The sequence below is a fragment of the Schistocerca cancellata genome, unplaced genomic scaffold, assembly GCF_023864275.1.
Source record: "Schistocerca cancellata isolate TAMUIC-IGC-003103 unplaced genomic scaffold, iqSchCanc2.1 HiC_scaffold_705, whole genome shotgun sequence".
Lineage (NCBI taxonomy): Eukaryota > Metazoa > Arthropoda > Insecta > Orthoptera > Acrididae > Schistocerca > Schistocerca cancellata.
The window spans coordinates 19,891-47,760 of NW_026046716.1; the positions used below are offsets into that span (position 1 = coordinate 19,891).

General features: G+C 53.3%; 20 non-coding genes across 20 annotated transcripts; all 20 read left to right on the plus strand.

The window, feature by feature from the left end:
* Positions 1-522: 522 nt before the first annotated feature.
* Positions 523-641, plus strand: LOC126140388 (5S ribosomal RNA). The gene has a single exon (XR_007528950.1). It is a non-coding gene; the product is annotated as a 5S ribosomal RNA (ribosomal RNA).
* A 1,282-nt stretch (positions 642-1,923) lies between these two features.
* Positions 1,924-2,042, plus strand: LOC126140389 (5S ribosomal RNA). Its single transcript, XR_007528951.1, has one exon. It is a non-coding gene; the product is annotated as a 5S ribosomal RNA (ribosomal RNA).
* Positions 2,043-3,324: 1,282 nt separating this feature from the next.
* Positions 3,325-3,443, plus strand: LOC126140390 (5S ribosomal RNA). The gene has a single exon (XR_007528952.1). It is a non-coding gene; the product is annotated as a 5S ribosomal RNA (ribosomal RNA).
* A 1,292-nt stretch (positions 3,444-4,735) lies between these two features.
* LOC126140391 (5S ribosomal RNA) lies at positions 4,736-4,854 on the plus strand. Its single transcript, XR_007528953.1, has one exon. It is a non-coding gene; the product is annotated as a 5S ribosomal RNA (ribosomal RNA).
* Positions 4,855-6,146: 1,292 nt separating this feature from the next.
* On the plus strand, positions 6,147-6,265 carry LOC126140392 (5S ribosomal RNA). Its single transcript, XR_007528954.1, has one exon. It is a non-coding gene; the product is annotated as a 5S ribosomal RNA (ribosomal RNA).
* A 1,292-nt stretch (positions 6,266-7,557) lies between these two features.
* On the plus strand, positions 7,558-7,676 carry LOC126140393 (5S ribosomal RNA). The gene has a single exon (XR_007528955.1). It is a non-coding gene; the product is annotated as a 5S ribosomal RNA (ribosomal RNA).
* Positions 7,677-8,968: 1,292 nt separating this feature from the next.
* On the plus strand, positions 8,969-9,087 carry LOC126140396 (5S ribosomal RNA). The gene has a single exon (XR_007528957.1). It is a non-coding gene; the product is annotated as a 5S ribosomal RNA (ribosomal RNA).
* Positions 9,088-10,379: 1,292 nt separating this feature from the next.
* On the plus strand, positions 10,380-10,498 carry LOC126140397 (5S ribosomal RNA). Its single transcript, XR_007528958.1, has one exon. It is a non-coding gene; the product is annotated as a 5S ribosomal RNA (ribosomal RNA).
* A 1,292-nt stretch (positions 10,499-11,790) lies between these two features.
* LOC126140398 (5S ribosomal RNA) lies at positions 11,791-11,909 on the plus strand. Its single transcript, XR_007528959.1, has one exon. It is a non-coding gene; the product is annotated as a 5S ribosomal RNA (ribosomal RNA).
* Positions 11,910-18,840: 6,931 nt separating this feature from the next.
* LOC126140399 (5S ribosomal RNA) lies at positions 18,841-18,959 on the plus strand. Its single transcript, XR_007528960.1, has one exon. It is a non-coding gene; the product is annotated as a 5S ribosomal RNA (ribosomal RNA).
* Positions 18,960-19,303: 344 nt separating this feature from the next.
* LOC126140922 (5S ribosomal RNA) lies at positions 19,304-19,422 on the plus strand. Its single transcript, XR_007529432.1, has one exon. It is a non-coding gene; the product is annotated as a 5S ribosomal RNA (ribosomal RNA).
* Positions 19,423-20,261: 839 nt separating this feature from the next.
* LOC126140923 (5S ribosomal RNA) lies at positions 20,262-20,380 on the plus strand. Its single transcript, XR_007529433.1, has one exon. It is a non-coding gene; the product is annotated as a 5S ribosomal RNA (ribosomal RNA).
* An 839-nt stretch (positions 20,381-21,219) lies between these two features.
* On the plus strand, positions 21,220-21,338 carry LOC126140924 (5S ribosomal RNA). Its single transcript, XR_007529434.1, has one exon. It is a non-coding gene; the product is annotated as a 5S ribosomal RNA (ribosomal RNA).
* An 839-nt stretch (positions 21,339-22,177) lies between these two features.
* LOC126140925 (5S ribosomal RNA) lies at positions 22,178-22,296 on the plus strand. Its single transcript, XR_007529435.1, has one exon. It is a non-coding gene; the product is annotated as a 5S ribosomal RNA (ribosomal RNA).
* Positions 22,297-23,128: 832 nt separating this feature from the next.
* On the plus strand, positions 23,129-23,247 carry LOC126140783 (5S ribosomal RNA). Its single transcript, XR_007529306.1, has one exon. It is a non-coding gene; the product is annotated as a 5S ribosomal RNA (ribosomal RNA).
* An 826-nt stretch (positions 23,248-24,073) lies between these two features.
* LOC126140862 (5S ribosomal RNA) lies at positions 24,074-24,192 on the plus strand. The gene has a single exon (XR_007529378.1). It is a non-coding gene; the product is annotated as a 5S ribosomal RNA (ribosomal RNA).
* Positions 24,193-24,865: 673 nt separating this feature from the next.
* On the plus strand, positions 24,866-24,984 carry LOC126140927 (5S ribosomal RNA). The gene has a single exon (XR_007529436.1). It is a non-coding gene; the product is annotated as a 5S ribosomal RNA (ribosomal RNA).
* Positions 24,985-25,806: 822 nt separating this feature from the next.
* Positions 25,807-25,925, plus strand: LOC126140863 (5S ribosomal RNA). Its single transcript, XR_007529379.1, has one exon. It is a non-coding gene; the product is annotated as a 5S ribosomal RNA (ribosomal RNA).
* A 673-nt stretch (positions 25,926-26,598) lies between these two features.
* Positions 26,599-26,717, plus strand: LOC126140928 (5S ribosomal RNA). Its single transcript, XR_007529437.1, has one exon. It is a non-coding gene; the product is annotated as a 5S ribosomal RNA (ribosomal RNA).
* An 822-nt stretch (positions 26,718-27,539) lies between these two features.
* On the plus strand, positions 27,540-27,658 carry LOC126140864 (5S ribosomal RNA). Its single transcript, XR_007529380.1, has one exon. It is a non-coding gene; the product is annotated as a 5S ribosomal RNA (ribosomal RNA).
* The last annotated feature ends 212 nt before the right edge of the window (positions 27,659-27,870 follow it).

Here is a 27,870-nt window from a genome sequence, read left to right on the forward strand (position 1 = left end):
GTCTCGCAGATGTTTCTCGTGCTTGTGCTGTCATATGGGCCGCGACCCGAGCGGCAGCGAGCGGCAGTCGAGCAAAGTCGGGACAAGTCGGGACGGGAGGGGGGACAGGCGCGAATGCAAATGCACCGCGCAAATTACGCATAAATCTGGAAGCGCGGCGTGTGTCAGGCAGGTGAGAAAGCTTCCGTCGGTCCAGCAGGACACTGCAACACCCCGCGCAGTGCCCCCGCCGCCCGGCCGCGCGCAAGCCCTGCGCCGGATAACAGGAACAAGGCGCGTCGCCAGTGGGTGTCGGAGGCCGCGCGCACCAAACGAATGACAGGCGGTGCATCGAGCAGCTGTGTTGTGCGTCTCACCTACGTTCGGCAGTCGCCTATGAGACGCCAAGGCGAGCGCGCACTCCGCGCCACCTTCGAGGTGGAAAGACGCGCTTTGCGTCAAATGTGCCGCGGAAAGCGGCGATTGCGTGTGTTGGGAGAAGAGGCGAATGCTTCCTCCGTGGTGCGGCTACAGTATAAGGACGCCAACGGCCATACCATGTTGACTACACCGGTTCTCGTCCGATCACCGAAGTTAAGCAACATCGGGCGCGGTTAGTACTTGGATGGGTGACCGCCTGGGACCACCGCGTGCTGTTGGCTCTTTCTCATTTTTTCATTTTTACGTCGCTACACCTGCCAGGCCTCTTTTCATAATAACTTTCAGGTGTCGACAAAGATGCTTCCACAAGCATTTTAAAGTACTGTATTAAACGTAAGATACGAAATTACGGTAATGAACTCGGTTTGAGTAAGAATGCGCGAAGGAAGAGTGCTAGGAACTCGTTGAAAATGACAAAACACTACCAATCGACAGATGTGTTCTTGAAATGCGCCAGAGCCTACTGTTACGCAGCAGTGCTAAATTCCGAAAAGTAACTAAATAAATAAATAAATAAAAAAAAACCAACCGTTCTCGTGCCATCACCCAAGTTAAGCAACAACGTTAGTATTCGGATCGGCGACTGCCTGGGACCTCTGGCTGTCTTCATATTTTGCTTTCTTGTCGCCAGCCCTGCCAGCCGTCTCTTCACGCTACCTTTCCGATGCGACAAAGATGTTTCCACAATGACTTAAATCTGTTGTAATAAACAAAAGATACGATATTAGGGAACTCAGTTTGAAGAAGCGTGTGCCAAGGAAGATTTCCAAAGTGTCTCTGGAAATAACAAAACAGTATTAAGCGGCAGAAATGTTCCGAAATACGTCCGGGCTTATTGTTTTGTAGCAGTGTACACGTGCAAATTTGTAAACAAAAATTCTGTGTCTTCTGTCCTTGGTTTCGCACCTTTCCATGGCACGGCACAGCGCTGCTCTAGTAGCTCCGAACGGCCGCCCACGGCGTCTCGGACACGCCGGTCAGGCCCGCGCCCGTCTCGCAGATGTTTCTCGTGCTTGTGCTGTCATATGGGCCGCGACCCGAGCGGCAGTCGAGCAAAGTCGGGACAAGTCGGGACGGGAGGGGGGACAGGCGCGAATGCAAATGCACCGCGCAAATTACGCATAAATCTGGAAGCGCGGCGTGTGTCAGGCAGGTGAGAAAGCTTCCGTCGGTCCAGCAGGACACTGCAACACCCCGCGCAGTGCCCCCGCCGCCCGGCCGCGCGCAAGCCCTGCGCCGGATAACAGGAACAAGGCGCGTCGCCAGTGGGTGTCGGAGGCCGCGCGCACCAAACGAATGACAGGCGGTGCATCGAGCAGCTGTGTTGTGCGTCTCACCTACGTTCGGCAGTCGCCTATGAGACGCCAAGGCGAGCGCGCACTCCGCGCCACCTTCGAGGTGGAAAGACGCGCTTTGCGTCAAATGTGCCGCGGAAAGCGGCGATTGCGTGTGTTGGGAGAAGAGGCGAATGCTTCCTCCGTGGTGCGGCTACAGTATAAGGACGCCAACGGCCATACCATGTTGACTACACCGGTTCTCGTCCGATCACCGAAGTTAAGCAACATCGGGCGCGGTTAGTACTTGGATGGGTGACCGCCTGGGACCACCGCGTGCTGTTGGCTCTTTCTCATTTTTTCATTTTTACGTCGCTACACCTGCCAGGCCTCTTTTCATAATAACTTTCAGGTGTCGACAAAGATGCTTCCACAAGCATTTTAAAGTACTGTATTAAACGTAAGATACGAAATTACGGTAATGAACTCGGTTTGAGTAAGAATGCGCGAAGGAAGAGTGCTAGGAACTCGTTGAAAATGACAAAACACTACCAATCGACAGATGTGTTCTTGAAATGCGCCAGAGCCTACTGTTACGCAGCAGTGCTAAATTCCGAAAAGTAACTAAATAAATAAATAAATAAAAAAAAACCAACCGTTCTCGTGCCATCACCCAAGTTAAGCAACAACGTTAGTATTCGGATCGGCGACTGCCTGGGACCTCTGGCTGTCTTCATATTTTGCTTTCTTGTCGCCAGCCCTGCCAGCCGTCTCTTCACGCTACCTTTCCGATGCGACAAAGATGTTTCCACAATGACTTAAATCTGTTGTAATAAACAAAAGATACGATATTAGGGAACTCAGTTTGAAGAAGCGTGTGCCAAGGAAGATTTCCAAAGTGTCTCTGGAAATAACAAAACAGTATTAAGCGGCAGAAATGTTCCGAAATACGTCCGGGCTTATTGTTTTGTAGCAGTGTACACGTGCAAATTTGTAAACAAAAATTCTGTGTCTTCTGTCCTTGGTTTCGCACCTTTCCATGGCACGGCACAGCGCTGCTCTAGTAGCTCCGAACGGCCGCCCACGGCGTCTCGGACACGCCGGTCAGGCCCGCGCCCGTCTCGCAGATGTTTCTCGTGCTTGTGCTGTCATATGGGCCGCGACCCGAGCGGCAGTCGAGCAAAGTCGGGACAAGTCGGGACGGGAGGGGGGACAGGCGCGAATGCAAATGCACCGCGCAAATTACGCATAAATCTGGAAGCGCGGCGTGTGTCAGGCAGGTGAGAAAGCTTCCGTCGGTCCAGCAGGACACTGCAACACCCCGCGCAGTGCCCCCGCCGCCCGGCCGCGCGCAAGCCCTGCGCCGGATAACAGGAACAAGGCGCGTCGCCAGTGGGTGTCGGAGGCCGCGCGCACCAAACGAATGACAGGCGGTGCATCGAGCAGCTGTGTTGTGCGTCTCACCTACGTTCGGCAGTCGCCTATGAGACGCCAAGGCGAGCGCGCACTCCGCGCCACCTTCGAGGTGGAAAGACGCGCTTTGCGTCAAATGTGCCGCGGAAAGCGGCGATTGCGTGTGTTGGGAGAAGAGGCGAATGCTTCCTCCGTGGTGCGGCTACAGTATAAGGACGCCAACGGCCATACCATGTTGACTACACCGGTTCTCGTCCGATCACCGAAGTTAAGCAACATCGGGCGCGGTTAGTACTTGGATGGGTGACCGCCTGGGACCACCGCGTGCTGTTGGCTCTTTCTCATTTTTTCATTTTTACGTCGCTACACCTGCCAGGCCTCTTTTCATAATAACTTTCAGGTGTCGACAAAGATGCTTCCACAAGCATTTTAAAGTACTGTATTAAACGTAAGATACGAAATTACGGTAATGAACTCGGTTTGAGTAAGAATGCGCGAAGGAAGAGTGCTAGGAACTCGTTGAAAATGACAAAACACTACCAATCGACAGATGTGTTCTTGAAATGCGCCAGAGCCTACTGTTACGCAGCAGTGCTAAATTCCGAAAAGTAACTAAATAAATAAATAAATAAAAAAAAACCAACCGTTCTCGTGCCATCACCCAAGTTAAGCAACAACGTTAGTATTCGGATCGGCGACTGCCTGGGACCTCTGGCTGTCTTCATATTTTGCTTTCTTGTCGCCAGCCCTGCCAGCCGTCTCTTCACGCTACCTTTCCGATGCGACAAAGATGTTTCCACAATGACTTAAATCTGTTGTAATAAACAAAAGATACGATATTAGGGAACTCAGTTTGAAGAAGCGTGTGCCAAGGAAGATTTCCAAAGTGTCTCTGGAAATAACAAAACAGTATTAAGCGGCAGAAATGTTCCGAAATACGTCCGGGCTTATTGTTTTGTAGCAGTGTACACGTGCAAATTTGTAAACAAAAATTCTGTGTCTTCTGTCCTTGGTTTCGCACCTTTCCATGGCACGGCACAGCGCTGCTCTAGTAGCTCCGAACGGCCGCCCACGGCGTCTCGGACACGCCGGTCAGGCCCGCGCCCGTCTCGCAGATGTTTCTCGTGCTTGTGCTGTCATATGGGCCGCGACCCGAGCGGCAGCGAGCGGCAGTCGAGCAAAGTCGGGACAAGTCGGGACGGGAGGGGGGACAGGCGCGAATGCAAATGCACCGCGCAAATTACGCATAAATCTGGAAGCGCGGCGTGTGTCAGGCAGGTGAGAAAGCTTCCGTCGGTCCAGCAGGACACTGCAACACCCCGCGCAGTGCCCCCGCCGCCCGGCCGCGCGCAAGCCCTGCGCCGGATAACAGGAACAAGGCGCGTCGCCAGTGGGTGTCGGAGGCCGCGCGCACCAAACGAATGACAGGCGGTGCATCGAGCAGCTGTGTTGTGCGTCTCACCTACGTTCGGCAGTCGCCTATGAGACGCCAAGGCGAGCGCGCACTCCGCGCCACCTTCGAGGTGGAAAGACGCGCTTTGCGTCAAATGTGCCGCGGAAAGCGGCGATTGCGTGTGTTGGGAGAAGAGGCGAATGCTTCCTCCGTGGTGCGGCTACAGTATAAGGACGCCAACGGCCATACCATGTTGACTACACCGGTTCTCGTCCGATCACCGAAGTTAAGCAACATCGGGCGCGGTTAGTACTTGGATGGGTGACCGCCTGGGACCACCGCGTGCTGTTGGCTCTTTCTCATTTTTTCATTTTTACGTCGCTACACCTGCCAGGCCTCTTTTCATAATAACTTTCAGGTGTCGACAAAGATGCTTCCACAAGCATTTTAAAGTACTGTATTAAACGTAAGATACGAAATTACGGTAATGAACTCGGTTTGAGTAAGAATGCGCGAAGGAAGAGTGCTAGGAACTCGTTGAAAATGACAAAACACTACCAATCGACAGATGTGTTCTTGAAATGCGCCAGAGCCTACTGTTACGCAGCAGTGCTAAATTCCGAAAAGTAACTAAATAAATAAATAAATAAAAAAAAACCAACCGTTCTCGTGCCATCACCCAAGTTAAGCAACAACGTTAGTATTCGGATCGGCGACTGCCTGGGACCTCTGGCTTTCTTCATATTTTGCTTTCTTGTCGCCAGCCCTGCCAGCCGTCTCTTCACGCTACCTTTCCGATGCGACAAAGATGTTTCCACAATGACTTAAATCTGTTGTAATAAACAAAAGATACGATATTAGGGAACTCAGTTTGAAGAAGCGTGTGCCAAGGAAGATTTCCAAAGTGTCTCTGGAAATAACAAAACAGTATTAAGCGGCAGAAATGTTCCGAAATACGTCCGGGCTTATTGTTTTGTAGCAGTGTACACGTGCAAATTTGTAAACAAAAATTCTGTGTCTTCTGTCCTTGGTTTCGCACCTTTCCATGGCACGGCACAGCGCTGCTCTAGTAGCTCCGAACGGCCGCCCACGGCGTCTCGGACACGCCGGTCAGGCCCGCGCCCGTCTCGCAGATGTTTCTCGTGCTTGTGCTGTCATATGGGCCGCGACCCGAGCGGCAGCGAGCGGCAGTCGAGCAAAGTCGGGACAAGTCGGGACGGGAGGGGGGACAGGCGCGAATGCAAATGCACCGCGCAAATTACGCATAAATCTGGAAGCGCGGCGTGTGTCAGGCAGGTGAGAAAGCTTCCGTCGGTCCAGCAGGACACTGCAACACCCCGCGCAGTGCCCCCGCCGCCCGGCCGCGCGCAAGCCCTGCGCCGGATAACAGGAACAAGGCGCGTCGCCAGTGGGTGTCGGAGGCCGCGCGCACCAAACGAATGACAGGCGGTGCATCGAGCAGCTGTGTTGTGCGTCTCACCTACGTTCGGCAGTCGCCTATGAGACGCCAAGGCGAGCGCGCACTCCGCGCCACCTTCGAGGTGGAAAGACGCGCTTTGCGTCAAATGTGCCGCGGAAAGCGGCGATTGCGTGTGTTGGGAGAAGAGGCGAATGCTTCCTCCGTGGTGCGGCTACAGTATAAGGACGCCAACGGCCATACCATGTTGACTACACCGGTTCTCGTCCGATCACCGAAGTTAAGCAACATCGGGCGCGGTTAGTACTTGGATGGGTGACCGCCTGGGACCACCGCGTGCTGTTGGCTCTTTCTCATTTTTTCATTTTTACGTCGCTACACCTGCCAGGCCTCTTTTCATAATAACTTTCAGGTGTCGACAAAGATGCTTCCACAAGCATTTTAAAGTACTGTATTAAACGTAAGATACGAAATTACGGTAATGAACTCGGTTTGAGTAAGAATGCGCGAAGGAAGAGTGCTAGGAACTCGTTGAAAATGACAAAACACTACCAATCGACAGATGTGTTCTTGAAATGCGCCAGAGCCTACTGTTACGCAGCAGTGCTAAATTCCGAAAAGTAACTAAATAAATAAATAAATAAAAAAAAACCAACCGTTCTCGTGCCATCACCCAAGTTAAGCAACAACGTTAGTATTCGGATCGGCGACTGCCTGGGACCTCTGGCTGTCTTCATATTTTGCTTTCTTGTCGCCAGCCCTGCCAGCCGTCTCTTCACGCTACCTTTCCGATGCGACAAAGATGTTTCCACAATGACTTAAATCTGTTGTAATAAACAAAAGATACGATATTAGGGAACTCAGTTTGAAGAAGCGTGTGCCAAGGAAGATTTCCAAAGTGTCTCTGGAAATAACAAAACAGTATTAAGCGGCAGAAATGTTCCGAAATACGTCCGGGCTTATTGTTTTGTAGCAGTGTACACGTGCAAATTTGTAAACAAAAATTCTGTGTCTTCTGTCCTTGGTTTCGCACCTTTCCATGGCACGGCACAGCGCTGCTCTAGTAGCTCCGAACGGCCGCCCACGGCGTCTCGGACACGCCGGTCAGGCCCGCGCCCGTCTCGCAGATGTTTCTCGTGCTTGTGCTGCCATATGGGCCGCGACCCGAGCGGCAGCGAGCGGCAGTCGAGCAAAGTCGGGACAAGTCGGGACGGGAGGGGGGACAGGCGCGAATGCAAATGCACCGCGCAAATTACGCATAAATCTGGAAGCGCGGCGTGTGTCAGGCAGGTGAGAAAGCTTCCGTCGGTCCAGCAGGACACTGCAACACCCCGCGCAGTGCCCCCGCCGCCCGGCCGCGCGCAAGCCCTGCGCCGGATAACAGGAACAAGGCGCGTCGCCAGTGGGTGTCGGAGGCCGCGCGCACCAAACGAATGACAGGCGGTGCATCGAGCAGCTGTGTTGTGCGTCTCACCTACGTTCGGCAGTCGCCTATGAGACGCCAAGGCGAGCGCGCACTCCGCGCCACCTTCGAGGTGGAAAGACGCGCTTTGCGTCAAATGTGCCGCGGAAAGCGGCGATTGCGTGTGTTGGGAGAAGAGGCGAATGCTTCCTCCGTGGTGCGGCTACAGTATAAGGACGCCAACGGCCATACCATGTTGACTACACCGGTTCTCGTCCGATCACCGAAGTTAAGCAACATCGGGCGCGGTTAGTACTTGGATGGGTGACCGCCTGGGACCACCGCGTGCTGTTGGCTCTTTCTCATTTTTTCATTTTTACGTCGCTACACCTGCCAGGCCTCTTTTCATAATAACTTTCAGGTGTCGACAAAGATGCTTCCACAAGCATTTTAAAGTACTGTATTAAACGTAAGATACGAAATTACGGTAATGAACTCGGTTTGAGTAAGAATGCGCGAAGGAAGAGTGCTAGGAACTCGTTGAAAATGACAAAACACTACCAATCGACAGATGTGTTCTTGAAATGCGCCAGAGCCTACTGTTACGCAGCAGTGCTAAATTCCGAAAAGTAACTAAATAAATAAATAAATAAAAAAAAACCAACCGTTCTCGTGCCATCACCCAAGTTAAGCAACAACGTTAGTATTCGGATCGGCGACTGCCTGGGACCTCTGGCTGTCTTCATATTTTGCTTTCTTGTCGCCAGCCCTGCCAGCCGTCTCTTCACGCTACCTTTCCGATGCGACAAAGATGTTTCCACAATGACTTAAATCTGTTGTAATAAACAAAAGATACGATATTAGGGAACTCAGTTTGAAGAAGCGTGTGCCAAGGAAGATTTCCAAAGTGTCTCTGGAAATAACAAAACAGTATTAAGCGGCAGAAATGTTCCGAAATACGTCCGGGCTTATTGTTTTGTAGCAGTGTACACGTGCAAATTTGTAAACAAAAATTCTGTGTCTTCTGTCCTTGGTTTCGCACCTTTCCATGGCACGGCACAGCGCTGCTCTAGTAGCTCCGAACGGCCGCCCACGGCGTCTCGGACACGCCGGTCAGGCCCGCGCCCGTCTCGCAGATGTTTCTCGTGCTTGTGCTGTCATATGGGCCGCGACCCGAGCGGCAGCGAGCGGCAGTCGAGCAAAGTCGGGACAAGTCGGGACGGGAGGGGGGACAGGCGCGAATGCAAATGCACCGCGCAAATTACGCATAAATCTGGAAGCGCGGCGTGTGTCAGGCAGGTGAGAAAGCTTCCGTCGGTCCAGCAGGACACTGCAACACCCCGCGCAGTGCCCCCGCCGCCCGGCCGCGCGCAAGCCCTGCGCCGGATAACAGGAACAAGGCGCGTCGCCAGTGGGTGTCGGAGGCCGCGCGCACCAAACGAATGACAGGCGGTGCATCGAGCAGCTGTGTTGTGCGTCTCACCTACGTTCGGCAGTCGCCTATGAGACGCCAAGGCGAGCGCGCACTCCGCGCCACCTTCGAGGTGGAAAGACGCGCTTTGCGTCAAATGTGCCGCGGAAAGCGGCGATTGCGTGTGTTGGGAGAAGAGGCGAATGCTTCCTCCGTGGTGCGGCTACAGTATAAGGACGCCAACGGCCATACCATGTTGACTACACCGGTTCTCGTCCGATCACCGAAGTTAAGCAACATCGGGCGCGGTTAGTACTTGGATGGGTGACCGCCTGGGACCACCGCGTGCTGTTGGCTCTTTCTCATTTTTTCATTTTTACGTCGCTACACCTGCCAGGCCTCTTTTCATAATAACTTTCAGGTGTCGACAAAGATGCTTCCACAAGCATTTTAAAGTACTGTATTAAACGTAAGATACGAAATTACGGTAATGAACTCGGTTTGAGTAAGAATGCGCGAAGGAAGAGTGCTAGGAACTCGTTGAAAATGACAAAACACTACCAATCGACAGATGTGTTCTTGAAATGCGCCAGAGCCTACTGTTACGCAGCAGTGCTAAATTCCGAAAAGTAACTAAATAAATAAATAAATAAAAAAAAACCAACCGTTCTCGTGCCATCACCCAAGTTAAGCAACAACGTTAGTATTCGGATCGGCGACTGCCTGGGACCTCTGGCTGTCTTCATATTTTGCTTTCTTGTCGCCAGCCCTGCCAGCCGTCTCTTCACGCTACCTTTCCGATGCGACAAAGATGTTTCCACAATGACTTAAATCTGTTGTAATAAACAAAAGATACGATATTAGGGAACTCAGTTTGAAGAAGCGTGTGCCAAGGAAGATTTCCAAAGTGTCTCTGGAAATAACAAAACAGTATTAAGCGGCAGAAATGTTCCGAAATACGTCCGGGCTTATTGTTTTGTAGCAGTGTACACGTGCAAATTTGTAAACAAAAATTCTGTGTCTTCTGTCCTTGGTTTCGCACCTTTCCATGGCACGGCACAGCGCTGCTCTAGTAGCTCCGAACGGCCGCCCACGGCGTCTCGGACACGCCGGTCAGGCCCGCGCCCGTCTCGCAGATGTTTCTCGTGCTTGTGCTGCCATATGGGCCGCGACCCGAGCGGCAGCGAGCGGCAGTCGAGCAAAGTCGGGACAAGTCGGGACGGGAGGGGGGACAGGCGCGAATGCAAATGCACCGCGCAAATTACGCATAAATCTGGAAGCGCGGCGTGTGTCAGGCAGGTGAGAAAGCTTCCGTCGGTCCAGCAGGACACTGCAACACCCCGCGCAGTGCCCCCGCCGCCCGGCCGCGCGCAAGCCCTGCGCCGGATAACAGGAACAAGGCGCGTCGCCAGTGGGTGTCGGAGGCCGCGCGCACCAAACGAATGACAGGCGGTGCATCGAGCAGCTGTGTTGTGCGTCTCACCTACGTTCGGCAGTCGCCTATGAGACGCCAAGGCGAGCGCGCACTCCGCGCCACCTTCGAGGTGGAAAGACGCGCTTTGCGTCAAATGTGCCGCGGAAAGCGGCGATTGCGTGTGTTGGGAGAAGAGGCGAATGCTTCCTCCGTGGTGCGGCTACAGTATAAGGACGCCAACGGCCATACCATGTTGACTACACCGGTTCTCGTCCGATCACCGAAGTTAAGCAACATCGGGCGCGGTTAGTACTTGGATGGGTGACCGCCTGGGACCACCGCGTGCTGTTGGCTCTTTCTCATTTTTTCATTTTTACGTCGCTACACCTGCCAGGCCTCTTTTCATAATAACTTTCAGGTGTCGACAAAGATGCTTCCACAAGCATTTTAAAGTACTGTATTAAACGTAAGATACGAAATTACGGTAATGAACTCGGTTTGAGTAAGAATGCGCGAAGGAAGAGTGCTAGGAACTCGTTGAAAATGACAAAACACTACCAATCGACAGATGTGTTCTTGAAATGCGCCAGAGCCTACTGTTACGCAGCAGTGCTAAATTCCGAAAAGTAACTAAATAAATAAATAAATAAAAAAAAACCAACCGTTCTCGTGCCATCACCCAAGTTAAGCAACAACGTTAGTATTCGGATCGGCGACTGCCTGGGACCTCTGGCTGTCTTCATATTTTGCTTTCTTGTCGCCAGCCCTGCCAGCCGTCTCTTCACGCTACCTTTCCGATGCGACAAAGATGTTTCCACAATGACTTAAATCTGTTGTAATAAACAAAAGATACGATATTAGGGAACTCAGTTTGAAGAAGCGTGTGCCAAGGAAGATTTCCAAAGTGTCTCTGGAAATAACAAAACAGTATTAAGCGGCAGAAATGTTCCGAAATACGTCCGGGCTTATTGTTTTGTAGCAGTGTACACGTGCAAATTTGTAAACAAAAATTCTGTGTCTTCTGTCCTTGGTTTCGCACCTTTCCATGGCACGGCACAGCGCTGCTCTAGTAGCTCCGAACGGCCGCCCACGGCGTCTCGGACACGCCGGTCAGGCCCGCGCCCGTCTCGCAGATGTTTCTCGTGCTTGTGCTGTCATATGGGCCGCGACCCGAGCGGCAGCGAGCGGCAGTCGAGCAAAGTCGGGACAAGTCGGGACGGGAGGGGGGACAGGCGCGAATGCAAATGCACCGCGCAAATTACGCATAAATCTGGAAGCGCGGCGTGTGTCAGGCAGGTGAGAAAGCTTCCGTCGGTCCAGCAGGACACTGCAACACCCCGCGCAGTGCCCCCGCCGCCCGGCCGCGCGCAAGCCCTGCGCCGGATAACAGGAACAAGGCGCGTCGCCAGTGGGTGTCGGAGGCCGCGCGCACCAAACGAATGACAGGCGGTGCATCGAGCAGCTGTGTTGTGCGTCTCACCTACGTTCGGCAGTCGCCTATGAGACGCCAAGGCGAGCGCGCACTCCGCGCCACCTTCGAGGTGGAAAGACGCGCTTTGCGTCAAATGTGCCGCGGAAAGCGGCGATTGCGTGTGTTGGGAGAAGAGGCGAATGCTTCCTCCGTGGTGCGGCTACAGTATAAGGACGCCAACGGCCATACCATGTTGACTACACCGGTTCTCGTCCGATCACCGAAGTTAAGCAACATCGGGCGCGGTTAGTACTTGGATGGGTGACCGCCTGGGACCACCGCGTGCTGTTGGCTCTTTCTCATTTTTTCATTTTTACGTCGCTACACCTGCCAGGCCTCTTTTCATAATAACTTTCAGGTGTCGACAAAGATGCTTCCACAAGCATTTTAAAGTACTGTATTAAACGTAAGATACGAAATTACGGTAATGAACTCGGTTTGAGTAAGAATGCGCGAAGGAAGTGTGGTGTCACCGCCAGACACCACACTTGCTAGGTGGTAGCTTAAATCGGCCGCGGTCCATTAGTACATGTCGGACCCGCGTGTCGCCGCCATCAGTACTTGCAGACCTAGCGCCACCACATGGCAGGTCTAGAAAGACGGACTAGCACTCGCCCAGTTGTACGGACGACATTGCTAGCGACTAGACGTACGAGGCCTTCCTCTCATTTGCCGAGAGACAGTTAGAATAGCCTTCAGCTAAGCACATGACTACGACCTAGCAAGGCGCCATTAGCCTTACCTACTTTGAGAGTTATAGTATAAATGTCTCAAGAAGAACGCTGTATTCATCAGAGAATAAAAGTTAAGTATAAAGCAACTACGTACTTTTCTTTCTACCATTCAATAGTTATCCTGTTTCAGACTTCACGCCCGTCGGCATTAGTAGCGTGCCTTTCGGCTACCTCCGAGTGGTGTGGCTGTCTTGCTACGCCACAACAGTTTGGCGACGAGTCAACGTGTTCTTCCTACTTGTTTTGCTCTGATTTGATTTGCTTGTGTCATGGCTTCGCCACAATCTCCAGATGTACTGTCCGAATTTTATCGCTTGCAGAATCAGCAGACGCAGGCGTTATTGGATGCCCTGGGACAGCTCGTCCAGGGTCAACGTGCGCTGCAACACGATGCGGCCGCCGCCGCGTCACAGCTACCGCAGCCACAACATGCAGTTGCACCGCCATTCCGACCGTTTGATTCCACTCAAGAGACTTGGGCGGAGTATTCCCGACAGCTGGATTTTCATCTGGCAGCCTACAGAATTCAAGGTAACGAGCGGCAGCCTCACTTATTGTCTTGTGTCGGCGTGCAAACGTACCGTGTGATAGTGAAATTGTTTCCCCGACGCGACGTAGCTACTCTGTCCTACGAAGAAATTGTGTCGGCTTTAGATGCCTATTTCAAAGAAACAGTTAATGTGGTTGCAAAACGGTATACGTTCTTTCGTACGAAACGTACGGCCGGTCAAACTAATAGGGAGTGGGTTGCAACTTTGCAAGGCCTTACTAGGGATTGTGAATTTCAGTGTGACTGTGGCCTTCCTTATTCAGATACAATGGTGCGTGATGCAATAGCACAGAACGTTTCTGATGTTCGCATAAGGGAACAGATTTTGAAACTAGTTAATCCCTCCCTTCAACAAGTGATAGACATATTGGATAGGCAAGACACACTTGACTGTGCTCAGGAATCTTTTGAAGCTTCGCCAGCAGTGTGTAACATTAACCGGCCCGCTGGACGCGCTGCGCGGCCCGGTAACCTGCCCTCGCGCACTTCGACGCAGCTGCCGCCGCGCTCTAAACCAGGTGTGCCTCGCCAGCACACAAATGCAGTGAAATCATGCCCGCGGTGTGCTACTAGACATTCGCGTGAAAATTGCCCGTCACGCCAAGCTATTTGCTTTTACTGTAATAAGAAAGGACATGTTCAAAGTGTTTGCCAGAAAAAGCTCAGATCAGACAATCACAACCGTTCCAGGCCCTTTGCTTCGCGCCGGAATCGAACCACGGACACTCAGGCTCGGGAACATTCGCCCATGGACATTCATGTAGTTAATGCCACTCCGCCCAGTGTTCCTCTCTCTACTAGTGACTGTGTTCGTCCCACAAAAAGTGTGCGTCGACGTCGACGGCAATCCCGTCACGTCGCAAGTGATTCTGTACCAGTGTCTGTTCAAGTTGCACAAAACAGTCGCTCTTGTCGTCAGCAGGACAATAAACTTTTTGTAGATTTGGACTTTGCCGGACGAGTGATACCGTTCCAGCTCGATACCGGAGCTGCAGTTTCATTGCTCAATCACGCCACGTACAAACAACTGGGCGCACCGCCGTTGCGTGCCGCAAAAGTTCAGCTCACTAGTTATTCAGGACAGCATATCCCTGTGTTAGGACAGTGCAGCCTTCTTGCAACATACAAGGGACAAACAAAACTTGTGTCGTTTTACGTTCTTCGTTCTTCTGCTGCAGTGAACTTGTTTGGTTTAGATTTATTTCAATTGTTTAACTTGTCTATTGTGAATCAGGTTCTCTCAGTGAACCAGACTGTGCCTTCAGCCAGTGTTTCTAGTCTATGTGAGGAATTTGCAGACATTTTTGCACCGGGCCTTGGTTGCGCTAAGAACTATGAAGCACGTTTGGAACTAAAAGTCAACGCGCAACCGAAATTTTTCAGAGCGCGCAATGTTCCCCACGCATTGCGTGATGAGGTCGCAAGAACATTAAAAGATTTGGAATCGCAAGGTGTCATTGAACGTGTGCAGGCTTCTCTCTGGGCCTCACCCTTAGTGATTTTGCAAAAACCTTCCGGCAAATTGAGACTTTGCGTGGACTTCAAAGCAACAGTGAATCCACAACTAGTGACTGCTACTTTTCCTTTGCCCCGCCCGGAAGATCTTTTTGACAACCTGTGCCCGGGAAAATATTTTTCAAAGTTGGACCTAGCAGATGCGTACTTGCAAATACCGGTGGACGAAGAATCCCAGCGCGTATTGGTGGTTAACACGCATCTTGGACTATACAGATTCAAAAGACTGCCATTCGGGTGTGCATCCGCCCCTGCATTGTTTCAGCAATATTTACAAACTATTTGTGCGTCGGTCCCTACTGCAGCTAACTATCTGGACGATATAGTGATATCAGGAAAGACAGAAGCAGAACATTTACAAAATCTCAGAACACTATTTCAGGTCTTGCGACAGAATGGTCTTCGCTTGCGGAAGGACAAATGTGTGTTTTTTGCTCGTGACTTGCCGTATCTGGGACATGTCATAAATGCCCAAGGCATCCATCCGAGTCCAGAGCACCTCAGTGCCATACAGGACTTGCCTGCACCACAAACTTTGAAGCAGCTACAGAGTGTGTTGGGAAAAATTAATTATTATCATCGCTTTCTGCGCAATGCCTCTTCCATTTCAGCTCCGCTTCATCGCTTACGCCGTAAAGGTGTTCCGTTCGTCTGGTCGACGGAATGCGAACGCGCCTTTCGCCAATTGAAATCGGCGTTGCTTTCAAATACTTGCCTTACGCCATTCGATCCCCAGAAACCCCTTTTGTTGATGGTTGATGCATCGGATTTCGGGATCGGTGCTGTGCTTGCGCACAAAGATGGTTCGCATGATCGCCCTATTGCCTTTGCGTCCAAATTGCTCTCGTCAGCGCAAAGAAATTATTCCCAGATAGAGAAAGAAGCTTTGGCTCTCGTGTTTGGTGTTACGAAGTTTCACGATTTCTTGTATGGTCGTCACTTTACCATCATTACGGACCACAAACCTTTGACATCGCTTTTTCATCCGAACAAGCCTGTACCTCCACGTACAGCGCAGAAATTCATTCGCTGGTCTCTTTTCCTCTCGCAGTACCGCTACGATATCTTGTACCGGTCCACTGCTAAGCACGGAAACGCAGATGCGTTGTCCCGTTTGCCTGTTGCCGAGGATAAAGCATTCGATTCTTCCGAACTTGCTTGCATGTTCATTGATGCGGACACTGATGACGTGGTCGAATCGTTTCCGATTGATTTTCGTCGTGTAGCTACAGCCACAGCTGCAGACCCTGTCCTTGCTACCGTTTTGCGTTTTGTTACTACGCAATGGCCCTTGTCGAAGTCACGGATCGGGGATCCGATGGTTCGCCGATTTTTTGCTCACAAGGAGAGACTTTTTGTACGACGTGGTGTTTTGTTGTTGCGTTCTGATAATGATCAGTCTAGGGTCGTGGTCCCACGTTCGTTACAGTCATCTGTCTTAAAGCTTCTCCACCAAGGACATTGGGGTATAGTGCGTACGAAACAACTTGCTCGTCAGCACTGTACTTGGTTCGGCATCGATGCTGCGATTACGAATATGTGTTCTTCTTGCATGGCGTGTGCCGAACAACAATCCGCACCGCCGCGGAAATTCTTTGCATGGCCGAAAGCCACTTTCCCTTGGCAACGCTTACACATAGATTTTGCTGGTCCATTCTGGAATGCTCGATGGTTGGTTGTTGTCGATTCCTTCAGTAATTTTCCTTTTGTTGTCCGGATGTCTTCCACGACGTCCTCTGCCACCATCCAAGCGTTGTCTGCTATCTTTTGCATTGAAGGTCTTCCGCAGACTATTGTTTCTGACAATGGTCCACAATTCATGTCCGCAGAATTTCAGTCATTCTGCAAGGCCAATGGTATTCAACATCTGACATCCGCGCCGTTTTCGCCTCAGTCAAACGGTGCCGCTGAACGTTTGGTCCGGACTTTCAAGTCACAGATGTTGAAATTGCAAGAGTCGCATTCACGGGAGGACGCGTTGTTGCTCTTTTTGTCTTCGTATCGCTCTCAGCCCCGCGATGGTCGCTCGCCGGCTGAGTTGCTTCACGGTCGTCCTCATCGAACCTTGATGTCTTTGCTGCATCCGCCGCATCAGGTTCCTGTGCAGCGGCAGACTCCTGCTTTTGCTCCTGGCGACGTTGTATTCTATCGTAACTATCGCGGTTCACGGCGTTGGCTCGCAGGGCGCATTCTTCGCTGCCTCGGCCGCGCGATGTATTTGGTTATGGGGGCCTCTGGTGTGGTGCGTCGGCATCTCAATCAGCTGCGCCTCTGTCGTCGCCTGGGTTCTGCCGCTCCCCGTCTGCTTTCAGCGACGGAGCCGTCCGGTCAGCGCCCTGGGGACCCATCTACTGGCTCGCCTCATCCCCAGGTGTTACCGACGATGCCTTCCATTTTGCCTCATGGCGTCGCACCGCCGCCGCCGCCGCCGCCGGCGCAGCCCGCCGAGGACGCTTCGCTGCAGCCGACATCCGCCTCCCTGGGTCACGCGCCGCCGATCGCTTCCCGTGACCAGCTGTCGTCCGCCCTGGACCTCTTGCCCGCTCCGGACCACATGGCGTCATCGCGTGTCGGATACCCCGACGCAATGGAGGTCGACCCTGTCTCATTACGGGCGCATACGCCGCATGTTGACGTGCACCCTGGAGTAGGTTTCCAGGCGTTTCCTAGCTCCCCTAGGACCGAATGGCCGGGTGCGGGTGGCACAGCCTCGCCTGTTGTCAGGCTCCCCACCTCATCGCATACGTCAACATGGGGCCCTCCCCACGGCGGGCGGAAGCCTTATAACACGACCGTTCGCCGATTTGCGGGGGAGGAATGTGGTGTCACCGCCAGACACCACACTTGCTAGGTGGTAGCTTAAATCGGCCGCGGTCCATTAGTACATGTCGGACCCGCGTGTCGCCGCCATCAGTACTTGCAGACCTAGCGCCACCACATGGCAGGTCTAGAAAGACGGACTAGCACTCGCCCAGTTGTACGGACGACATTGCTAGCGACTAGACGTACGAGGCCTTCCTCTCATTTGCCGAGAGACAGTTAGAATAGCCTTCAGCTAAGCACATGACTACGACCTAGCAAGGCGCCATTAGCCTTACCTACTTTGAGAGTTATAGTATAAATGTCTCAAGAAGAACGCTGTATTCATCAGAGAATAAAAGTTAAGTATAAAGCAACTACGTACTTTTCTTTCTACCATTCAATAGTTATCCTGTTTCAGACTTCACGCCCGTCGGCATTAGTAGCGTGCCTTTCGGCTACCTCCGAGTGGTGTGGCTGTCTTGCTACGCCACAACAGGAAGAGTGCTAGGAACTCGTTGAAAATGACAAAACACTACCAATCGACAGATGTGTTCTTGAAATGCGCCAGAGCCTACTGTTACGCAGCAGTGCTAAATTCCGAAAAGTAACTAAATAAATAAATAAATAAAAAAAAACCAACCGTTCTCGTGCCATCACCCAAGTTAAGCAACAACGTTAGTATTCGGATCGGCGACTGCCTGGGACCTCTGGCTGTCTTCATATTTTGCTTTCTTGTCGCCAGCCCTGCCAGCCGTCTCTTCACGCTACCTTTCCGATGCGACAAAGATGTTTCCACAATGACTTAAATCTGTTGTAATAAACAAAAGATACGATATTAGGGAACTCAGTTTGAAGAAGCGTGTGCCAAGGAAGATTTCCAAAGTGTCTCTGGAAATAACAAAACAGTATTAAGCGGCAGAAATGTTCCGAAATACGTCCGGGCTTATTGTTTTGTAGCAGTGTACACGTGCAAATTTGTAAACAAAAATTCTGTGTCTTCTGTCCTTGGTTTCGCACCTTTCCATGGCACGGCACAGCGCTGCTCTAGTAGCTCCGAACGGCCGCCCACGGCGTCTCGGACACGCCGGTCAGGCCCGCGCCCGTCTCGCAGATGTTTCTCGTGCTTGTGCTGTCATATGGGCCGCGACCCGAGCGGCAGCGAGCGGCAGTCGAGCAAAGTCGGGACAAGTCGGGACGGGAGGGGGGACAGGCGCGAATGCAAATGCACCGCGCAAATTACGCATAAATCTGGAAGCGTGGCGTGTGTCAGGCAGGTGAGAAAGCTTCCGTCGGTCCAGCAGGACACTGCAACACCCCGCGCAGTGCCCCCGCCGCCCGGCCGCGCGCAAGCCCTGCGCCGGATAACAGGAACAAGGCGCGTCGCCAGTGGGTGTCGGAGGCCGCGCGCACCAAACGAATGACAGGCGGTGCATCGAGCAGCTGTGTTGTGCGTCTCACCTACGTTCGGCAGTCGCCTATGAGACGCCAAGGCGAGCGCGCACTCCGCGCCACCTTCGAGGTGGAAAGACGCGCTTTGCGTCAAATGTGCCGCGGAAAGCGGCGATTGCGTGTGTTGGGAGAAGAGGCGAATGCTTCCTCCGTGGTGCGGCTACAGTATAAGGACGCCAACGGCCATACCATGTTGACTACACCGGTTCTCGTCCGATCACCGAAGTTAAGCAACATCGGGCGCGGTTAGTACTTGGATGGGTGACCGCCTGGGACCACCGCGTGCTGTTGGCTCTTTCTCATTTTTTCATTTTTACGTCGCTACACCTGCCAGGCCTCTTTTCATAATAACTTTCAGGTGTCGACAAGATGCGTCCTCCGCTAGTGTCGAAGGCTGCACGTGCCCAGCGAATGACAGGGGGTGCAACGAGCAGCAGTGCGTCTCACACACGCGGCGGTGCGCCCGCCAATTCGGCCGTCGCTCTGCTGGGACGCCGGGCGCGCCTCCCCGCGCCGTCCTCGAGGAACTGGCGGTTGCGGAAGGAAGCGCTTTCGTCAAATGCGGCCGAAAACTAACATTTTGTGTGTTGGGAGAAAAGCCGAACGCGAATTCTGCCGTGCTCCTACATTAGATGAGCGCCAACGGCCATACCATGATGAATACACCGGTTCTCGTCCGATCACCGAAGTTAAGCATCATCGGGCCCGGCTAGTACTTGGATGGGTGACCGCCTGGGTAACCCGGGTGCTGTTGGCTCCCTTCCTTTTTTTTTGTTATGCCGCCAGCCCAATTTTCAAACTACCTTTCTGTTGTGACAAAGTTGCTTCTTTAAGCCTTTTAAACTACTGTAATGGTACGAAAATGCAGTAATTAACTCAGTTTGAGGGAGAATGTGCTAACCAAGTTTGCCAAGAAGACTTTGAAAACGACAAAACAGTACGAATCGGCAGGTGATTTCTGAAATACGTCACCGCCTATTGTTGTGTAGGAGTGTAGAGTTCCAAATTTGATTTGTAACCACGAATTTATTCCTTAGTCGTCTCGTCTCGTCTCGTCTCGTCTCGTCCCGCAGACGTTTTTCGTGCTTGCGCTGTCATATGGACCACGACCCGAGCGGCAGCGAGCGGCAGTCGAGCAAAGTCGGGACAAGTCGGGACGGGGACAGGGACAGGGATAGGAATGGTGCGAATGCACTGCAAACTACGCAGACACCTGGTGTGAGGCGAGGCGAGGCGAGGCGAGGAAGCCCACATCGCTACCAGTGACGCCCTCCAGCACGACACTGCCACACCCCGCACAGGCCCTCCGCTGAACACCAGCGACAAGATGCGTCCTCCGCTAGTGTCGAAGGCTGCACGTGCCCAGCGAATGACAGGGGGTGCAACGAGCAGCAGTGCGTCTCACACACGCGGCGGTGCGCCCGCCAATTCGGCCGTCGCTCTGCTGGGACGCCGGGCGCGCCTCCCCGCGCCGTCCTCGAGGAACTGGCGGTTGCGGAAGGAAGCGCTTTCGTCAAATGCGGCCGAAAACTAACATTTTGTGTGTTGGGAGAAAAGCCGAACGCGAATTCTGCCGTGCTCCTACATTAGATGAGCGCCAACGGCCATACCATGATGAATACACCGGTTCTCGTCCGATCACCGAAGTTAAGCATCATCGGGCCCGGCTAGTACTTGGATGGGTGACCGCCTGGGTAACCCGGGTGCTGTTGGCTCCCTTCCTTTTTTTTTGTTATGCCGCCAGCCCAATTTTCAAACTACCTTTCTGTTGTGACAAAGTTGCTTCTTTAAGCCTTTTAAACTACTGTAATGGTACGAAAATGCAGTAATTAACTCAGTTTGAGGGAGAATGTGCTAACCAAGTTTGCCAAGAAGACTTTGAAAACGACAAAACAGTACGAATCGGCAGGTGATTTCTGAAATACGTCACCGCCTATTGTTGTGTAGGAGTGTAGAGTTCCAAATTTGATTTGTAACCACGAATTTATTCCTTAGTCGTCTCGTCTCGTCTCGTCTCGTCTCGTCCCGCAGACGTTTTTCGTGCTTGCGCTGTCATATGGACCACGACCCGAGCGGCAGCGAGCGGCAGTCGAGCAAAGACGGGACAAGTCGGGACGGGGACAGGGACAGGGATAGGAATGGTGCGAATGCACTGCAAACTACACAGACACCTGGTGTGAGGCGAGGCGAGGCGAGGCGAGGAAGCCCACATCGCTACCAGTGACGCCCTCCAGCACGACACTGCCACACCCCGCACAGGCCCTCCGCTGAACACCAGCGACAAGATGCGTCCTCCGCTAGTGTCGAAGGCTGCACGTGCCCAGCGAATGACAGGGGGTGCAACGAGCAGCAGTGCGTCTCACACACGCGGCGGTGCGCCCGCCAATTCGGCCGTCGCTCTGCTGGGACGCCGGGCGCGCCTCCCCGCGCCGTCCTCGAGGAACTGGCGGTTGCGGAAGGAAGCGCTTTCGTCAAATGCGGCCGAAAACTAACATTTTGTGTGTTGGGAGAAAAGCCGAACGCGAATTCTGCCGTGCTCCTACATTAGATGAGCGCCAACGGCCATACCATGATGAATACACCGGTTCTCGTCCGATCACCGAAGTTAAGCATCATCGGGCCCGGCTAGTACTTGGATGGGTGACCGCCTGGGTAACCCGGGTGCTGTTGGCTCCCTTCCTTTTTTTTTGTTATGCCGCCAGCCCAATTTTCAAACTACCTTTCTGTTGTGACAAAGTTGCTTCTTTAAGCCTTTTAAACTACTGTAATGGTACGAAAATGCAGTAATTAACTCAGTTTGAGGGAGAATGTGCTAACCAAGTTTGCCAAGAAGACTTTGAAAACGACAAAACAGTACGAATCGGCAGGTGATTTCTGAAATACGTCACCGCCTATTGTTGTGTAGGAGTGTAGAGTTCCAAATTTGATTTGTAACCACGAATTTATTCCTTAGTCGTCTCGTCTCGTCTCGTCTCGTCTCGTCCCGCAGACGTTTTTCGTGCTTGCGCTGTCATATGGACCACGACCCGAGCGGCAGCGAGCGGCAGTCGAGCAAAGACGGGACAAGTCGGGACGGGGACAGGGACAGGGATAGGAATGGTGCGAATGCACTGCAAACTACACAGACACCTGGTGTGAGGCGAGGCGAGGCGAGGCGAGGAAGCCCACATCGCTACCAGTGACGCCCTCCAGCACGACACTGCCACACCCCGCACAGGCCCTCCGCTGAACACCAGCGACAAGATGCGTCCTCCGCTAGTGTCGAAGGCTGCACGTGCCCAGCGAATGACAGGGGGTGCAACGAGCAGCAGTGCGTCTCACACACGCGGCGGTGCGCCCGCCAATTCGGCCGTCGCTCTGCTGGGACGCCGGGCGCGCCTCCCCGCGCCGTCCTCGAGGAACTGGCGGTTGCGGAAGGAAGCGCTTTCGTCAAATGCGGCCGAAAACTAACATTTTGTGTGTTGGGAGAAAAGCCGAACGCGAATTCTGCCGTGCTCCTACATTAGATGAGCGCCAACGGCCATACCATGATGAATACACCGGTTCTCGTCCGATCACCGAAGTTAAGCATCATCGGGCCCGGCTAGTACTTGGATGGGTGACCGCCTGGGTAACCCGGGTGCTGTTGGCTCCCTTCCTTTTTTTTTGTTATGCCGCCAGCCCAATTTTCAAACTACCTTTCTGTTGTGACAAAGTTGCTTCTTTAAGCCTTTTAAACTACTGTAATGGTACGAAAATGCAGTAATTAACTCAGTTTGAGGGAGAATGTGCTAACCAAGTTTGCCAAGAAGACTTTGAAACGACAAAACAGTACGAATCGGCAGGTGATTTCTGAAATACGTCACCGCCTATTGTTGTGTAGGAGTGTAGAGTTCCAAATTTGATTTGTAACCACGAATTTATTCCTTAGTCGTCTCGTCTCGTCTCGTCTCGTCTCGTCCCGCAGACGTTTTTCGTGCTTGCGCTGTCATATGGACCACGACCCGAGCGGCAGCGAGCGGCAGTCGAGCAAAGTCGGGACAAGTCGGGACGGGGACAGGGACAGGGATAGGAATGGTGCGAATGCACTGCAAACTACGCAGACACCTGGTGTGAGGCGAGGCGAGGCGAGGAAGCCCACATCGCTATCAGTGGGCCCTCCAGCACGACACTGGCGCACCCCGCACAGGCCCTCCGCTGAACACCAGGGACAAGATGCGTCCTCCGCTAGTGTCGAAGGCTGCACGCGCCCAGCGAATGACAGGGGGTGCAACGAGCAGCAGTGCGTCTCACACACGCGGCGGTGCGCCCGCCAATTCGGCCGTCACTCTGCTGGGACGCCGGGCGCGCCTCCCCGCGCCGTCCTCGAGGAACTGGCGGTTGCGGAAGGAAGCGCTTTCGTCAAATGCGGCCGAAAACTAACATTTTGTGTGTTGGGAGAAAAGCCGAACGCGAATTCTGCCGTGCTCCTACATTAGATGAGCGCCAACGGCCATACCATGATGAATACACCGGTTCTCGTCCGATCACCGAAGTTAAGCATCATCGGGCCCGGCTAGTACTTGGATGGGTGACCGCCTGGGAAACCCGGGAGCTGTTGGCTCCCTTCCTGTTATGTTTTTTGTTATGTCGCCAGCCCAATTTTCAAACTACCTTTCTGTTGTGACAAAGATGCTTCCTTAAGCCTTTTAAACTACTGTAATGGTACGAAAATGCAGTAATTAACTCAGTTTGAGGGAGAATGTGCTAACCACGTTTGCCAAGAAGACTTTGAAAACGACAAAACAGTACGAATCGGCAGGTGAATTCTGAAATACGTACCGCCTATTGTTGTGTAGGAGTGTAGAGTTCCAAATTTGATTTGTAACCACGAATTTATTCCTTAGTCGTCTCGTCTCGTCTCGTCCCGCAGACGTTTGTCGTGCTTGCGCTGTCATATGGACCACGACCCGAGCGGCAGCGAGCGGCAGTCGAGCAAAGTCGGGACAAGTCGGGACGGGGACAGGGACAGGGATAGGAATGGTGCGAATGCACTGCAAACTACGCAGACACCTGGTGTGAGGCGAGGCGAGGCGAGGAAGCCCACATCGCTACCAGTGGGCCCTCCAGCACGACACTGGCGCACCCCGCACAGGCCCTCCGCTGAGCACCAGGGACAAGATGCGTCCTCCGCTAGTGTCGAAGGCTGCACGCGCCCAGCGAATGACAGGGGGTGCAACGAGCAGCAGTGCGTCTCACACACGCGGCGGTGCGCCCGCCAATTCGGCCGTCACTCTGCTGGGACGCCGGGCGCGCCTCCCCGCGCCGTCCTCGAGGAACTGGCGGTTGCGGAAGGAAGCGCTTTCGTCAAATGCGGCCGAAAACTAACATTTTGTGTGTTGGGAGAAAAGCGGAACGCGAATTCTGCCGTGCTCCTACATTAGATGAGCGCCAACGGCCATACCATGATGAATACACCGGTTCTCGTCCGATCACCGAAGTTAAGCATCATCGGGCCCGGCTAGTACTTGGATGGGTGACCGCCTGGGAAACCCGGGTGCTGTTTGCTCCATTCCTGTTTTTTTTTTTTTTTTTGTTATGTCGCCAGCCCAATTATCAAACTACCTTTCTGTTGTGACAAAGATGCTTCCTTAAGCCTTTTAAACTACTGTAATGGTACGAAAATGCAGTAATTAACTCAGTTTGAAGGAGAATGTGCTAACCACGTTTGCCAAGAAGATAGCTGTCATATGGACCACGACCCGAGCGGCAGCGAGCGGCAGTCGAGCAAAGTCGGGACAAGTCGGGACGGGGACAGGGACAGGGATAGGAATGGTGCGAATGCACTACAAGCTACGCAGACACCTGGTGTGAGGCGAGGCGAGGCGAGGAAGCCCACATCGCTACCAGTGGGCCCTCCAGCACGACACTGGCGCACCCCGCACAGGCCCTCCGCTGAGCACCAGGGACAAGATGCGTCCTCCGCTAGTGTCGAAGGCTGCACGCGCCCAGCGAATGACAGGGGGTGCAACGAGCAGCAGTGCGTCTCACACACGCGGCGGTGCGCCCGCCAATTCGGCCGTCACTCTGCTGGGACGCCGGGCGCGCCTCCCCGCGCCGTCCTCGAGGAACTGGCGGTTGCGGAAGGAAGCGCTTTCGTCAAATGCGGCCGAAAACTAACATTTTGTGTGTTGGGAGAAAAGCCGAACGCGAATTCTGCCGTGCTCCTACATTAGATGAGCGCCAACGGCCATACCATGATGAATACACCGGTTCTCGTCCGATCACCGAAGTTAAGCATCATCGGGCCCGGCTAGTACTTGGATGGGTGACCGCCTGGGTAACCCGGGTGCTGTTGGCTCCCTTCCTTTTTTTTTGTTATGCCGCCAGCCCAATTTTCAAACTACCTTTCTGTTGTGACAAAGTTGCTTCTTTAAGCCTTTTAAACTACTGTAATGGTACGAAAATGCAGTAATTAACTCAGTTTGAGGGAGAATGTGCTAACCACGTTTGCCAAGAAGACTTTGAAAACGACAAAACAGTACGAATCGGCAGGTGAATTCTGAAATACGTACCGCCTATTGTTGTGTAGGAGTGTAGAGTTCCAAATTTGATTTGTAACCACGAATTTATTCCTTAGTCGTCTCGTCTCGTCTCGTCCCGCAGACGTTTGTCGTGCTTGCGCTGTCATATGGACCACGACCCGAGCGGCAGCGAGCGGCAGTCGAGCAAAGTCGGGACAAGTCGGGACGGGGACAGGGACAGGGATAGGAATGGTGCGAATGCACTGCAAACTACGCAGACACCTGGTGTGAGGCGAGGCGAGGCGAGGAAGCCCACATCGCTACCAGTGGGCCCTCCAGCACGACACTGGCGCACCCCGCACAGGCCCTCCGCTGAGCACCAGGGACAAGATGCGTCCTCCGCTAGTGTCGAAGGCTGCACGCGCCCAGCGAATGACAGGGGGTGCAACGAGCAGCAGTGCGTCTCACACACGCGGCGGTGCGCCCGCCAATTCGGCCGTCACTCTGCTGGGACGCCGGGCGCGCCTCCCCGCGCCGTCCTCGAGGAACTGGCGGTTGCGGAAGGAAGCGCTTTCGTCAAATGCGGCCGAAAACTAACATTTTGTGTGTTGGGAGAAAAGCGGAACGCGAATTCTGCCGTGCTCCTACATTAGATGAGCGCCAACGGCCATACCATGATGAATACACCGGTTCTCGTCCGATCACCGAAGTTAAGCATCATCGGGCCCGGCTAGTACTTGGATGGGTGACCGCCTGGGAAACCCGGGTGCTGTTTGCTCCATTCCTGTTTTTTTTTTTTTTTTTGTTATGTCGCCAGCCCAATTATCAAACTACCTTTCTGTTGTGACAAAGATGCTTCCTTAAGCCTTTTAAACTACTGTAATGGTACGAAAATGCAGTAATTAACTCAGTTTGAAGGAGAATGTGCTAACCACGTTTGCCAAGAAGATAGCTGTCATATGGACCACGACCCGAGCGGCAGCGAGCGGCAGTCGAGCAAAGTCGGGACAAGTCGGGACGGGGACAGGGACAGGGATAGGAATGGTGCGAATGCACTACAAGCTACGCAGACACCTGGTGTGAGGCGAGGCGAGGCGAGGAAGCCCACATCGCTACCAGTGGGCCCTCCAGCACGACACTGGCGCACCCCGCACAGGCCCTCCGCTGAGCACCAGGGACAAGATGCGTCCTCCGCTAGTGTCGAAGGCTGCACGCGCCCAGCGAATGACAGGGGGTGCAACGAGCAGCAGTGCGTCTCACACACGCGGCGGTGCGCCCGCCAATTCGGCCGTCACTCTGCTGGGACGCCGGGCGCGCCTCCCCGCGCCGTCCTCGAGGAACTGGCGGTTGCGGAAGGAAGCGCTTTCGTCAAATGCGGCCGAAAACTAACATTTTGTGTGTTGGGAGAAAAGCCGAACGCGAATTCTGCCGTGCTCCTACATTAGATGAGCGCCAACGGCCATACCATGATGAATACACCGGTTCTCGTCCGATCACCGAAGTTAAGCATCATCGGGCCCGGCTAGTACTTGGATGGGTGACCGCCTGGGTAACCCGGGTGCTGTTGGCTCCCTTCCTTTTTTTTTGTTATGCCGCCAGCCCAATTTTCAAACTACCTTTCTGTTGTGACAAAGTTGCTTCTTTAAGCCTTTTAAACTACTGTAATGGTACGAAAATGCAGTAATTAACTCAGTTTGAGGGAGAATGTGCTAACCACGTTTGCCAAGAAGACTTTGAAAACGACAAAACAGTACGAATCGGCAGGTGAATTCTGAAATACGTACCGCCTATTGTTGTGTAGGAGTGTAGAGTTCCAAATTTGATTTGTAACCACGAATTTATTCCTTAGTCGTCTCGTCTCGTCTCGTCCCGCAGACGTTTGTCGTGCTTGCGCTGTCATATGGACCACGACCCGAGCGGCAGCGAGCGGCAGTCGAGCAAAGTCGGGACAAGTCGGGACGGGGACAGGGACAGGGATAGGAATGGTGCGAATGCACTGCAAACTACGCAGACACCTGGTGTGAGGCGAGGCGAGGCGAGGAAGCCCACATCGCTACCAGTGGGCCCTCCAGCACGACACTGGCGCACCCCGCACAGGCCCTCCGCTGAGCACCAGGGACAAGATGCGTCCTCCGCTAGTGTCGAAGGCTGCACGCGCCCAGCGAATGACAGGGGGTGCAACGAGCAGCAGTGCGTCTCACACACGCGGCGGTGCGCCCGCCAATTCGGCCGTCACTCTGCTGGGACGCCGGGCGCGCCTCCCCGCGCCGTCCTCGAGGAACTGGCGGTTGCGGAAGGAAGCGCTTTCGTCAAATGCGGCCGAAAACTAACATTTTGTGTGTTGGGAGAAAAGCGGAACGCGAATTCTGCCGTGCTCCTACATTAGATGAGCGCCAACGGCCATACCATGATGAATACACCGGTTCTCGTCCGATCACCGAAGTTAAGCATCATCGGGCCCGGCTAGTACTTGGATGGGTGACCGCCTGGGAAACCCGGGTGCTGTTTGCTCCATTCCTGTTTTTTTTTTTTTTTTGTTATGTCGCCAGCCCAATTATCAAACTACCTTTCTGTTGTGACAAAGATGCTTCCTTAAGCCTTTTAAACTACTGTAATGGTACGAAAATGCAGTAATTAACTCAGTTTGAAGGAGAATGTGCTAACCACGTTTGCCAAGAAGATAGCTGTCATATGGACCACGACCCGAGCGGCAGCGAGCGGCA